At 40.9% G+C, this 12,356-nt stretch overlaps 1 protein-coding gene and 1 pseudogene across 2 annotated transcripts in view; both read left to right on the forward strand.

Moving 5' to 3' along the window:
• The window catches only part of LOC134212698 (nuclear pore complex protein Nup214), a 64,965-nt gene that overhangs the window by 24,038 nt on the left and 28,571 nt on the right, over positions 1–12,356 (forward strand). Inside the window, exon 6 of one of the 2 annotated variants that reach the window (XM_062690784.1) lies at positions 9,180–9,192. The exons of the other annotated variant lie outside the window; for it this stretch is intronic. The gene's annotated coding sequence lies outside the window, so the exon portion shown is untranslated. Of the gene's footprint in view, positions 1–9,179; positions 9,193–12,356 lie in introns of those variants that run through there. 2 annotated transcript variants of the gene reach the window in all.
• LOC134209919 (nuclear pore complex protein Nup214-like) lies at positions 1,934–7,857 on the forward strand (annotated as a pseudogene).

Here is a 12,356-nt window from a genome sequence, read left to right on the forward strand (position 1 = left end):
TCATTTATGGATTAAGTTACGTATTTACGCTTTCACTGATTCTCACGTGAAGGAAGCTCTATATTCACGCAGATTTTGCCTAGAAGTCATTTTTCAGAAAAGTAAACAGGTCTTATTAGTGATAACCATGTTTCGCTCACTTCAGTAGCATTTGATTTTCTCGGAGGACGTACTCATAGTTTGGGTACTGTTTTGACTGATATTTAATAAAATTTCCGTGGGATTAAAAGGAAGGTAAATACAATTTTCTGATTAGATAAAGAGTTATGCAGTTACATTTCTCTTGAGTTCGTTCTAAGGCAAAGAGTGGTGAGTGAAGACGATTCTCATTCGACCCAAAACGGCAATTTCGTCTCATCAGACACAACTGAAACTGAAGTAACTATTTGGTCACTTTTCTGCAACTGAAAGATACTATTTGGTCCTTTTTCGTCGTTTTGGTCACTAAATCACTTTTTGAGCGCATCGGTCGCTACCAGCCCTGCAGTTGGGCCAGTCTAACTTAAATTAGGAAGATTTTTTGATCACCGTGCATGACTCAATCATTAGTTTATTGGCATTTATCGGTGAAGTACAACATCTAAAGCTCAAAGTAAGAGGCGCACAAGAAGAACAGTATGGATAGTAGACTGGCCCGTTACCAGATTAGAAAATCAATCTCTAAAATTTCAGCTCAATCGCTTGTTCATAAGCTGGCGCATTTGATTTAAGTTTTATAGGATTTCAGCAAAATGTATGGAAAATACACCTCGTCACTCATTCGATCTGAAATTGGTGATTGTCGTTGACCTCAAATTGCAAAACAGCGTTGGTATGCTACAGAACAATTTCACAGATTCATGATGATTAAATGAACTTAATATAATTTTCGTGCAATTATTGAGGCTATTTTGTATTTTGGTTTTGATCGAATTGCATCAGCCGAAAGCTCATAAAGTTCATTTAATCTCATACAATGTTCTGTGAAATTGTTCTGTACCACCAACTGCTTTTTGCAATTCTGTCAATCGAGCAATCAGAACCAATTTCCAGATCGAATGAGTGACGGTGTATTTTCCTAAATTTTGCTGAAATCCCCTAAACTTCCAAATACTTCAACAACGATTGAGCTGAAATTTCAGAGTTGATTTTTCAAGACACAATCCTGGTCCCGTGGAATTGACAATTTTGTTTCCTGGGCCAGTCTAATGGTGGTGTCAAAGCGAGCGAAGTGTAAAGAAAGAATGTGAAATAGGGCCAGTTGAGAACAGCATTTTAAATCGCTGTTATTCTGCCTAACGTCCACCAGGAACGGCTTGGGTAGTAGCATGGTGACTCTCTTAAGGGCAAAATAACGCGATTTCAAATTCAATCGAATCTTATGAGACAATATCGTTATAGAATAAAATGAGATACAATTTTGCGGTAAAGGTCAATTATTCCGAAGATAAGTGAATAATGTTACTGATTCGATAAATGGCTCAATTCGATTTGGATGATTGAATCACGTTGAATCATCAATCAAATTGATTCCTCAAGATTTCCCTATCGGGAATTGGTACCTGTGCAGCGGACACAGCGACGCAATGCCAAACGAAAGCTGTCAAAATATTTCAAATTTTCTTTGCGCTTTTGTTTTACTTCCCTCATTCCGTTTGTGCTTTTCGTTCGGCATAGGTGTTGTGTTGAGTCGCAAAACATTTTCGCTCTAAAATACTAAAAGCGTCCGAATTTTCGGATAAAAACGATTGCAAATAGTAATTAACGGTGTACCAATAATGGCCGTTCCAGCGCCAACGGATTAGATGTAACGGTAAGTTTTTTTCATCCAAATTTCAGAAATTTATGATCGTAATTCGACCTTCTATTGAGGTTATGTCTGTTGCTGATTGAATATTTTCGTATATCCAACAGGAACTAAAGTTTACCTTCAAAACAATTCAATTTTCACGAGATGAACGTAAAGGACACTGCATGTGCTAGCAGCTGGTATTCAGCTGATATTTGCCGGTACGACTGGGCGCAGTTGAAAGGTATAGATATTATTTCAATGCTGTGCTGTGTAAATAAATGTAGTAAGTCCCCACGAAGTGATTCAAATTCAAAACCGCACCGTCCCTAAACAATGTAATAACGAATAACGGAAAAAAATTTCAATCTAATTTGAATTAACGAAGCGAAGTTGATTACAATGACATTATTATTGATTTGATTAGGCACTTCATTCATTGACGGTGCGTTTCCGTTCCAAAGGAACATGAGAACACTTTGAAACCAGAGCTAACAAATCACTGGATCTGTCGACGTTTTCAGTTTTGATTCACGACTTAACGTTTTCATTTTGATTCTGTTGTGTTCAGGACTTCTTCTTTGTATCTCGACCATTCAATTACATAAGTTTTCGTGATATCATGCATTCTTTGAATCAATTGTATGTAACGGTATCTATTTTCATTGCAGTTTTACAGCTGAAAGACATTTACGCCGGATAAGGTATTTGACGAAGTAGTACCGCTCGAACGGTTCTCCTCCCGTCGGAGCCATTGCAATTGGCGATAAGTTCGGACCATGGATTTCTGGCGGTCGACGTTGTCAATGGCGGTGTTCCGATAATTCAGATATATTCGGTCCCGTCGTTCTAACGCCATCGATTGTAAAGTTAGATAAGGACATCGCCGAAGGCAGGTAAGGAGTACTCAGATACTGTAATCCGTCATTCCAACATGTTTTCCGTACGAACAGCGAACGGAGCTCTGTCGATGTACACTAAGGAACCCAGTGGTGAGTTCATTCATTGGATAAGAGCGAGGGAGCGATTTGTCTGCTGGAGCCCCAAGGGTAAACAATTGGTGGTCGGTTTGCAAACGGGAAACTGATGCAGTACAGCCGGATCTCAACCCGCTAGAACCATCGCTTGCCCTCCGGAGTGTGGAAGGCCCGTTCGATGTGATAGCCGTGCAATGGCTATCCACATATCAGTTGCAGCTGTTTATCTGCCGCACGCTGAAGATAGTGTTCCATCTCTGTTTATAGTAAATGCCCCAAAGCAGGAAACCCAACATTTGTCAACTATGATGACATATGTTACAGTCAAAGTGGTCCTAGACGTGGCCATGTTTCTTATACACATTTTGCAATGGAACTTACTGTTGATGGCATCAAAATAGCATGGAAGTTGGCATTTTGGAACGACTGAATCGGAGAGACACCAACATGGAGTCAGTGGACTACGACGGACGAAGCACAGCAGAATTGCCAGTCATCAGACAACAGGAAACATTGCCAATTGATTTACTCTTGAAACGGTTGCACTCACGAAATAACCATTTCAGAGCAAACCATTCCGGTTACGATGATTCATCTCTATCTACCTACGGTCTTTGGTATCTTTCAACTGCTAAATCTTGTCAACATCCAAAATCTAGTCCGCCAAGACCAGTGACCGATACATCGGGAAAATTTGAAATCAGTACAAGTAAGCAACCTACTATTCCGGTGGTCCCTCGCTCAGCCTTCGGCAGAAATCACCTTCACCGTTCCAACGGGAGCTACATCGACTCCAGCTATCGCTAAAACAAAGTCTTTTTCAACGCAAGGAAACAAATCTCCTGTTAACCTTTTCGGTGTTCCGAGTGCAGGATCTGCTGCTGCTGCTCCTGCGGCAGTGGCTCAACATTTGGCAAGCAGATACATTCGGTTCGATAGCGCATCACCGAAACAGCCAAGACCAGTCCGTTCGGCGGTGGAAGTTCGGTGTCGTCATTTGGTATTCCATCCAAACCATTTGACAACTCAACAACAACAGCAACAGTTCACCAAGTCAACCATCGCTACTGAAAACAGCTCTTGGTCAAGCATCAGCTCCACAGCAACAACAACAAAAGACAGCAAGCGATGCCTCTAAGCCGTTTATCACTGTACCACTGCTACACTCCGCCTCCGGTTGAGGCGAGTCGTTCGAATTCAATGGAAAGTATTTCAAGGTAAGTTCGTTGCCTAAAGCACAGACGAACAGACATAACACATTGAACATTCGCTCATCAAATTCATCATCGCTCAAACACTAACGAAAAACACTAATGACATCTCGACATCAACGATTTCGATTAGTTGGGAACATGAACCAGATGGCGTAGTGTGCAAACGTCAAACTGCGCGCGCCACGAGTTATCAGTGATAACTAATGACTATTAGAATTGACCAGTAAATCATTTAACGATGGAAATTAGTCAGTGTTATGTATGATAAAGGATGATTTTCGTAATTCAAAATATCTTTGAAGTAAAAGAAATTCTTTTATTACAAGATTTACAAGTCCACAGTCAAAATCCTACCAAGCATTTGTCTAAGTACTACTACTGCAAACATCCCATCTCCCTCCACAGCCTTCATAAAACAACTTCAAAGAAAGCAGAATCAACAGAGGACACCAACTCCATCATCCGCCGATGATCTCCGAAGAGATTCGCAAATTTGAGAAAATATCGACCTCAAAATGCGTTGCACAGTTTGAACACCACCTCGGTTTTAAGGAGGAATCTACCACCATCATCAAAGACTTGAAGGAACTGCAGGATCTCAGCATACAGGCTGCGAGCACCGAATCTTTAACATCGGATGTGCAAGCCTTGCGTTTGGTCTGAACGAAGCATTCGCCATGGTAGCCGAAGCCAACAGCAAGAACGCCATCTACAAGCATCCCAGCCCAAATCAGTTCCAGGAGACGCATGCCGCTATCCCAATCAAGTCGAGTAGCCAGTCTGCAGAACATGCTCGCCGTAAACGAGAACCAGCTGCACATCGTCAAAACAGATCGACGCCCAGTGGTCCGCAATCCAGAAGCGAATCAAACAACTCCAGGAGGCGAATGCATGTCCCAGTTTGGAAGTTTGTACCAAACACTTACCAAGCAGCAGGAGATTCTGAATAGCAAAAGGAGAAACTAAGTTACATCAAGACAAAGTTGGTATGCGAGAGAGCATACGAGGGTTGAGAAGGATCGCAAGAAAAATCTGACTACGGTAGACAACGTAGATTCCTTGACTGACTCGATAGTTTCGATGTCGATTGTCGATCAGGTGCGGAGGATGCTCGCCGTTTGAGTGAGGCAAAGATGAGCTCCTTTAGGAACATGCTGAAGAACCAATAGTGGTCACTATAAAACCGAGACGTCCGGATCGAATTGGTTTGAACTCAGAGGTTGTTCGTGAGCGTCGGAATGATGTTCGTCGGATAAACTCGGAGGATGAAAGTGGAACCAACTGTAATTACAAAGCCAGTGGCACCGACTAAGAAGGTGAAAGAAAAGCTGAAGTGCAACCTAGTTACTCAACCGGTCGTTGTTATTGCACCGACAAAACCTGCTGTAAAGAACCTCAAAGGTGTTGGATCTTCCGAAAACAGTGCGCCTAATTTGAGTAAAACCTACGTTTGTAACAGTCCAAAATACTACGAAAACTACACCATTCGTTTTTGCATCAACATCTCAAACTTCTACAACCCCAGCAGTAACTAAACCAACTCCGACAATGTTCGGGTTCAGCAACAACCATCGTCATCTGGTGTTTGGCAAACCACGGTACAACCCATTGAACAAACCTTAGCTTCAAAGGACGTGCCCATAACGAAAGAACAACGCTGTTCGGAACACTCCATCAAACCGATCACTGCTGCATCGACGACCTTTAAAGACAAGGAAAATCAAGAACCTACTTCGAAACCCAGTCTTCGGATTCGCAGCACCACAATCCAGGCGGTCGCCAAATCAGACAGCGTGCCTGGTGGATCCAACGAAATCTGTCTTAACGTTCGGTGCTGCATCTAACAGTAAGCCTTCATTTTCATTCGAAGCTCTACCGGAGGACCTATACCTTTGGAACATCACAAGCAACAGCGCCAATGTTGAACCTCACTAAAGAGAAAGATCCAGAACCGAAGAGGGATAAACCTAAGGAGAAGTCAAGAAAATTGATTCTTTACCTTCCACTTCTGCAAACCAGTTCTTCAGAAGAAGGAACTAAAACATCTTTCCAGCATTGACTAATTTGTTAAGAAAGTGGATTCAACCAGGTGACACTTCCAAACCGCAAAGCATTTTGGAACAACCACTAAAACAGCAGCTCCACTATATTCGGTAATTCTACGGCACTTCTGCCCCTGGGACAGGACTTTTGGGAGCATAAACCGACTTCAACAACTACTATTACTTCCACTCTAGTAGTGGACCTTTCTCTAGTTTCAACGTGGTGTGTATCATCACCGAAGCTGTAACTACGACTACGGTTCTGACAACGACCAACACAGCTACAACAACCGTAACCGAAAGCACATCATCAGTTCCTTCGACAACTTCAGCATTCGGATCTGTCAAACCAACCGTAACTACATCTGCTGGCACAGGATTTTCGTTCGGAGGAGCAGAAGGAAATGGTTTCTCATTTGCAGCTTCCCAATAAACCACCGATCTGTCAACCAAATCGGAACCCTCAACCAGTGAAGAAACCCCATATTTGGCACTGTAAATCAGCTACGACTGTCTGACTCTCTGATTACCACGACCACATCTTCCACACCAGCTGTAACGCCTACTCCAGCGAAAGTTGTCACCACACCGCCACGGCTACCAATTCTTCCACCATCTCTTTCGGATCCTCCTGCTCTGATCATCAACTCACCACCACTTCCACCACGGCTCCCACATCAACACAGACAGCACCAATCTCTTGGATCATTAAATATATGTTCCTCTACTACTCAAGCGACAGAACAAACCTGCTGGAAACATCTTCGGAAGTGGTTCATTTACCACGTCAAAGACGGAAACTGCGTCGATTTTTGGCGACAGCCTTGGTGCTACCTCGGCTTTCGGAACAGCAACAGCAACCACTGAAACATCCAAACCCACGTCCATCTTCGGATCATCTGCTGCGGTTGTTACCGTGCTAGCAGCACGCAGGCACAGGTCTTTTTGGATCGGTTGCTACCACAGCGCTGCTTCGGTGGATCAATCTTCGGAACAACTGGTGCAACAAGCTCTCCTTTGGAAGCACTTCTGAGGTACCGGTTTGTTCGGATCAGTAGCCCCAGCTCTCCACCTTCAAGTACCGGTTCAATCTTCGAGGCTCTACGGCAGGTTCGCACCATCAAGTCCGTTTGGAGCAGCAGTGCTCCAGCAACTCGGCAAGCATTTTCGGAGCACGGAGCCACTAGTGGGGAGGCCTTTTCGGTCTGTTACCAGCCTTCGGCTGCGGGAGGATCGATCTTCGTGGTGGTTCAGCTTTGGAAGCACTACGCGACAACGAATACTAGTTCCGGAAACATTTTCGGTGGAGTGCCTCAACAGGCGGCTTCGGTGCATCTACATTTGTCAGCCAGTTCCCCAATCAGGACAATCCATTTTCGGGGCACGGCTAGCAATACTTCGGGATTTGGAAGTAACAGGTTAGTTGGTTGGTAAAAGATTGAAGCGTCGTTGATTAACAATTAATTTATTTCCCATAGTTTCGGATCGCCCAGTCCTAGTGGTGGAGCGTTGGTACTCTACGGCCGGGAGCGTGACACAAAGTGATTCGGTTCGCCTGGTTCGTCTGCGTTTAATAAGCCTGCCTTCGGAGGTACGTCAGCTTTCGGAGGAACACCATCATTCGGTGGAACACCCATTCGGAGGATCCGCCGTATTCGGTGGTTCTCCGTCGTTGGCAATAAACCAATGTTCGGAGGCTCCAGTGGGTTTGGTCAACCTCGTTGAGCCGTCCAATCAGTCGAACAACTTGTTTGAACAGCTGGTTCGTCTTCGTCAGGCGTTTCGTTCGGAAATTTGGCACAGCAGGCGGAGAAGCCACCGCAGTTTGGTGGATCTTCTTCTCCAGCTGGCGGTAGATCATCGATGAAAAAGGTAGTTGTTAAGCATAAAATCATAAATGTTCTATGTTGATAATATGAAGAGCGCATTCATCTTGGATTAAGCGTTCGATTGTTTTTGAGAAATATCCATTTCTATAGTTTATAATTTATAGGTGGTTGTGGGCTGTGACGATATCGATATCGATTCGATAAATACCGGGTTGAATTATCGATACGATAACCGATATTTCAAAATCCGATATCGACAGTAATTGACTCGATAATATCGCTCATATAACAGTAAAACTTATTCGGTTTTTAGCTGATGATGACGATGAATTTTCAGTAACAATCAGTTATGTAAAATGTGTTTTACCTAGGGGCCGTTTTCTTCACCTCCGCTAAACTCTTAAGCGGTGCTTACCCATACGTTTAATCCTTGTTTAAGCGTTAAGCGGAGGTGAAGAAATTTAAAGTTGATTCACATTTTTCTTAGAGACTTCTAAACTAAACTAAACTTCTTAATTTCTTCAACTAAAAGCTTTATTATCCTCTAATTGAAAGTATCTTGATTCTAAAATCCACAGTTTTTTTTAATGGGAATGAAGTATGTGACGTTTCCCTTCAAAATATGTTTTATCAAGTGATGAAGCTCGTAGTCTGAATAAACTATTAGTATTCTAATTTAGTCGAACAGTCTTTATTTGTTTATTTGTTTTATTAACCAACAGGCTAATAATATTCCCAATGATCTTATTAACTTAATTTCTACTAATTACATATGATTGATGAGTTTACATGACACACAATATCGAGACAATATTAAGAGAACAATCCGTAAACAAAATACAATTGAAAAAAGATATAATGTATTGTTCGGACGGTCGGATTTGCAATAACAAACCGTTTTTGGAATCGATTCTCGCACAGGACGATCAAACTGTGAATTCAATTTTTTTATTCATATTAGTTACACACACTTTACTTTCTGTTACTCACAATTTTTAGTTTGATGTCCCTTCTAATATACTTCCTTCCTTCTAGTCCTTCTCAATGTTTCTGATTTTCCGACTTGTTTTATGTTGTGTATTAAATTGTCGTCTAACTGTCGTCATAATAGGTTGAGCACCACTGCACTGTCCTCTGTCCTTTCAATCAGCTGTTTATAATATCGTTACTTTTATGTATTTCATTTACAGTAATGTTTTTTTGTGATCTTATGATCAACTTCTACGCAACTCGATCAAAATTTAGTAAACAATATTAGTGATTATATATATAGTATTAATTTTCTAATTTCTGTTTTCCTCTATTTCACTCCCTACTGACCAATCTTTGTTTATGTTTTCATGCTGTAGCTGCTAACGTATGTCCTTTTCACTCGCTTCCATATCTGTCAGTTATTAACTGACGTTTATCAGCGTGCCTAATCGGCAGTGTTTCCCGAACATTCCCCGGACCGTAACTCTGCCCGAAGGCCATTTCCGGCGCAGGGTTACTATCTTCTACCTCCATGATGGCCTGCTTCGCCGTCATTCGTCTGTACCTTCCGGTGTTGGTGTGCACCCATGCTTGACGGCTCCGCACGGGAACCCATCGCGTTCCATTTTCTGAACACAGAACATCTGGTTGGAATCTTCAACTTAATTCATTTTTCCCACTTGTGATGGTTTTCTCAGTTTTTCCGACATTGTCCTGAAATACGAATTGGGCTCCCTTAGCGTCATGTAATGGGACTCGGTCTGTCCGACTGGCATAACAGAGTTAAAGTTGAGGCGAGTCTGCACACCCGACTTTTTCAGGGTGTTTACTACCTGGCAAAACCTGGAATTATCAAAAGCAAAGCAATTCCTGGAGGAACTACCGAAGGAATTTCGGGATCAGTTTTTCAAGGAATATCCGGAGGATTTTTCAAAGAAATCACCTGAAGGGATTTTTTTAAAAAAGTGTAAGTGATTTGTGAAGATTTTTTGCTAAAGGAATTCTTGAAGGAATAGCCGAAGGAATCCCGAATGGGTTTTTCAAAGGAGTTTCTAAAGATATTCTCGGCGATTTTCCAAAGAATTCTTAAAAACTCCTCCAGGCGTTATATAAAGTTTTTTTTTTCAAAATACTTTTGCATGAATTTCAAAAGAATACCCGAAGCATTTTCCGAAGGTTTTTACAGTAAAGCCATAAGTAATAGAATGCTAGTGGCGCTGTAACCATTAAAATTATTTTGCCAAAATATGCTTCAATAAGCTTCAATAAGTAGGTTATTAACTCAGATTACGATTAGATTATTTATCGTAATAAATATCGTGTTAAAGTGGAGAAAGAGAATTGAATGTATGGGGATGGCATCAGGTTGTTGTTTATCATGATAATTATGATCATAAATGGCGTTATCTGAATAGGCTATAAATTGGGGTCTACTACGAAAGGCCGAATCACAAAAGGCCGAATCACGAATGGCCGAATTACAAAAGGCCGAAAGCAAAAAAGGCCGAATGCACAAAAGGCCGAAACCACAAAAGGCCGAAATCACATAAGGCCGAAACCACGAAAGGCCGAATCACAAAAGGCCGAATGAAGTCGGCAGACCAACAAAGTGGACCGGAACTTTGTTGGTCTGCCGATTTAATTCAAACTTTTTTTATTTAAATACTTAATATAATTTAGAATATTCGGATTTTTTTGTGATTTCTCACTAAAGTCTTGTGAAGTAAGTTTCTCTTAAATTGGGAGAAAATGAAATACATTTAAGAACACCGCGTTACCGTAAGTTTTACAGCTTTTAGTTAAAAGCATAATAATTTGAAATTTTGATTTTGTTTAGCTTCTGATGTCGCAATTAGATCATGAGTAGTGCGCATCATTAGCACAACCATGCGTCATGAAGCGCACATTACATTAATGCAAATCGGCAATTCGATTCTGTGCGCCATGAATCCGGTGGAATTCAACTTAGGCTCTTGTATTAGATTTAGGAATTTAACTTTTCCCAATACTACTGATAATGATTACTTCATCACCAAAGGAAGAAAAAAGAGAGCTCTTGGAATACTCCGTTACTTTAAAGTGCTAATATTTATACGTATACAGTGTTCAGTTATGTTCATCCTTTCATTACTGCAATGAATATTGATCTATTATGGAATATAATAAGGATTCAAATTGACTCTGTAAACACCGTCATACAACTTCTTTCCATTGAAAGATTGAGCTTCGACGTTGAACTGACGTTAAATACTGTGTGGCCCCAAATTGCTGGAGCGAACTGTTATGACAGCAGCTCTCCGTGAGTGCGTGTGCACGCCACGGAGGTCTGACCAGAAGAGGACGAGTCATGGCTTGCTGCGCACTGATCGACACGCTGAGGTGTTAATGTATAATCACACGCTGATGGTAATATACTCAAACCCCACATTTCCCTTCTTCTCTCATTAAAAAAAAGGCAAAAAAATCCACTAGCATAGAACGCATTGATTTTTTTTAAGTTATTTGCGCGAAACGAAGATGAACATATTGCTTTTGAGAAACCGATGATTTCCTTTGAAAACTGAACACTAAAATAAACTTGTATGATCATCGTGGTTATCAATCGCAAAACAACGAAATGCAAGTCAATAGGCTGTATCTTTAAAATGTTAAACTAAATTGGTAATTGATCTAACAAAAACATTTTATATTGTAACAATAATCTAAATATCTTATACCGTCCATTAAATCCAACTATCAACTTCATATATAGTAATACCATGCTGAACTTCCTAACAACCGTTTAGAACATGTGTTCCCAAACTGTGGGCCGCGACTCCCAGGGAGGTCGTGGGCTGATGGGTTGCGAAAGACGAATCTTGATTCGTTATTTTGTCCCTATTTTGTTTCACATATCTATCACAGCTATTAGATTTGGATCTAGGTAGTGAATGGACAACAATTAATTTTGAGATTTTGTCAAATACAATGAAATCCAAACAATTCAAATCCAATCCAAATGTAATCCAATTCTAATAAAAATCCAAGCCACTTCAATCCAATTCCAATCAACATCCAATCCTAATCCAATCTTAATCCGTTCCAAATCCAATCAAATGCATTTCTAATCCAAATCTAAATCAAATCCAATTCAAATCCAGTCCAAATCTAATCCAAATCCAATCCAATCCAACCAAAATCTAATCCAAATCCTATCTAAATCCAATCCAATCCAAATCCATTCCACATTCAATCCAAATCCGTTCCACATCCTTTCCAAATCCACTGCAATCAAAATCTAATCCAAATCCGATCCAAATCCAATCTAAATCCGTTCCAAATCCAAATCCAATTAAATGCAATTCTAATCCAAATCTAAATCAAATCCAATTCTAATCCAAATCTGAATCAAATCCAATCTAAATCTAACCAAAATCTAATCCAAATCCAATCCATATTCATTTGAAACCCATTCCTATCAAATCCAACCAAAATCTAATCCAAATCCGTTCGAATTCCAAATCATTTCAATGAAGCAATTCTAAAAGCCAATGTGGGAGGGTCGAAAGCAATAT

The sequence above is a fragment of the Armigeres subalbatus genome, chromosome 2 (assembly GCF_024139115.2).
Source record: "Armigeres subalbatus isolate Guangzhou_Male chromosome 2, GZ_Asu_2, whole genome shotgun sequence".
Taxonomy (NCBI): domain Eukaryota; kingdom Metazoa; phylum Arthropoda; class Insecta; order Diptera; family Culicidae; genus Armigeres; species Armigeres subalbatus.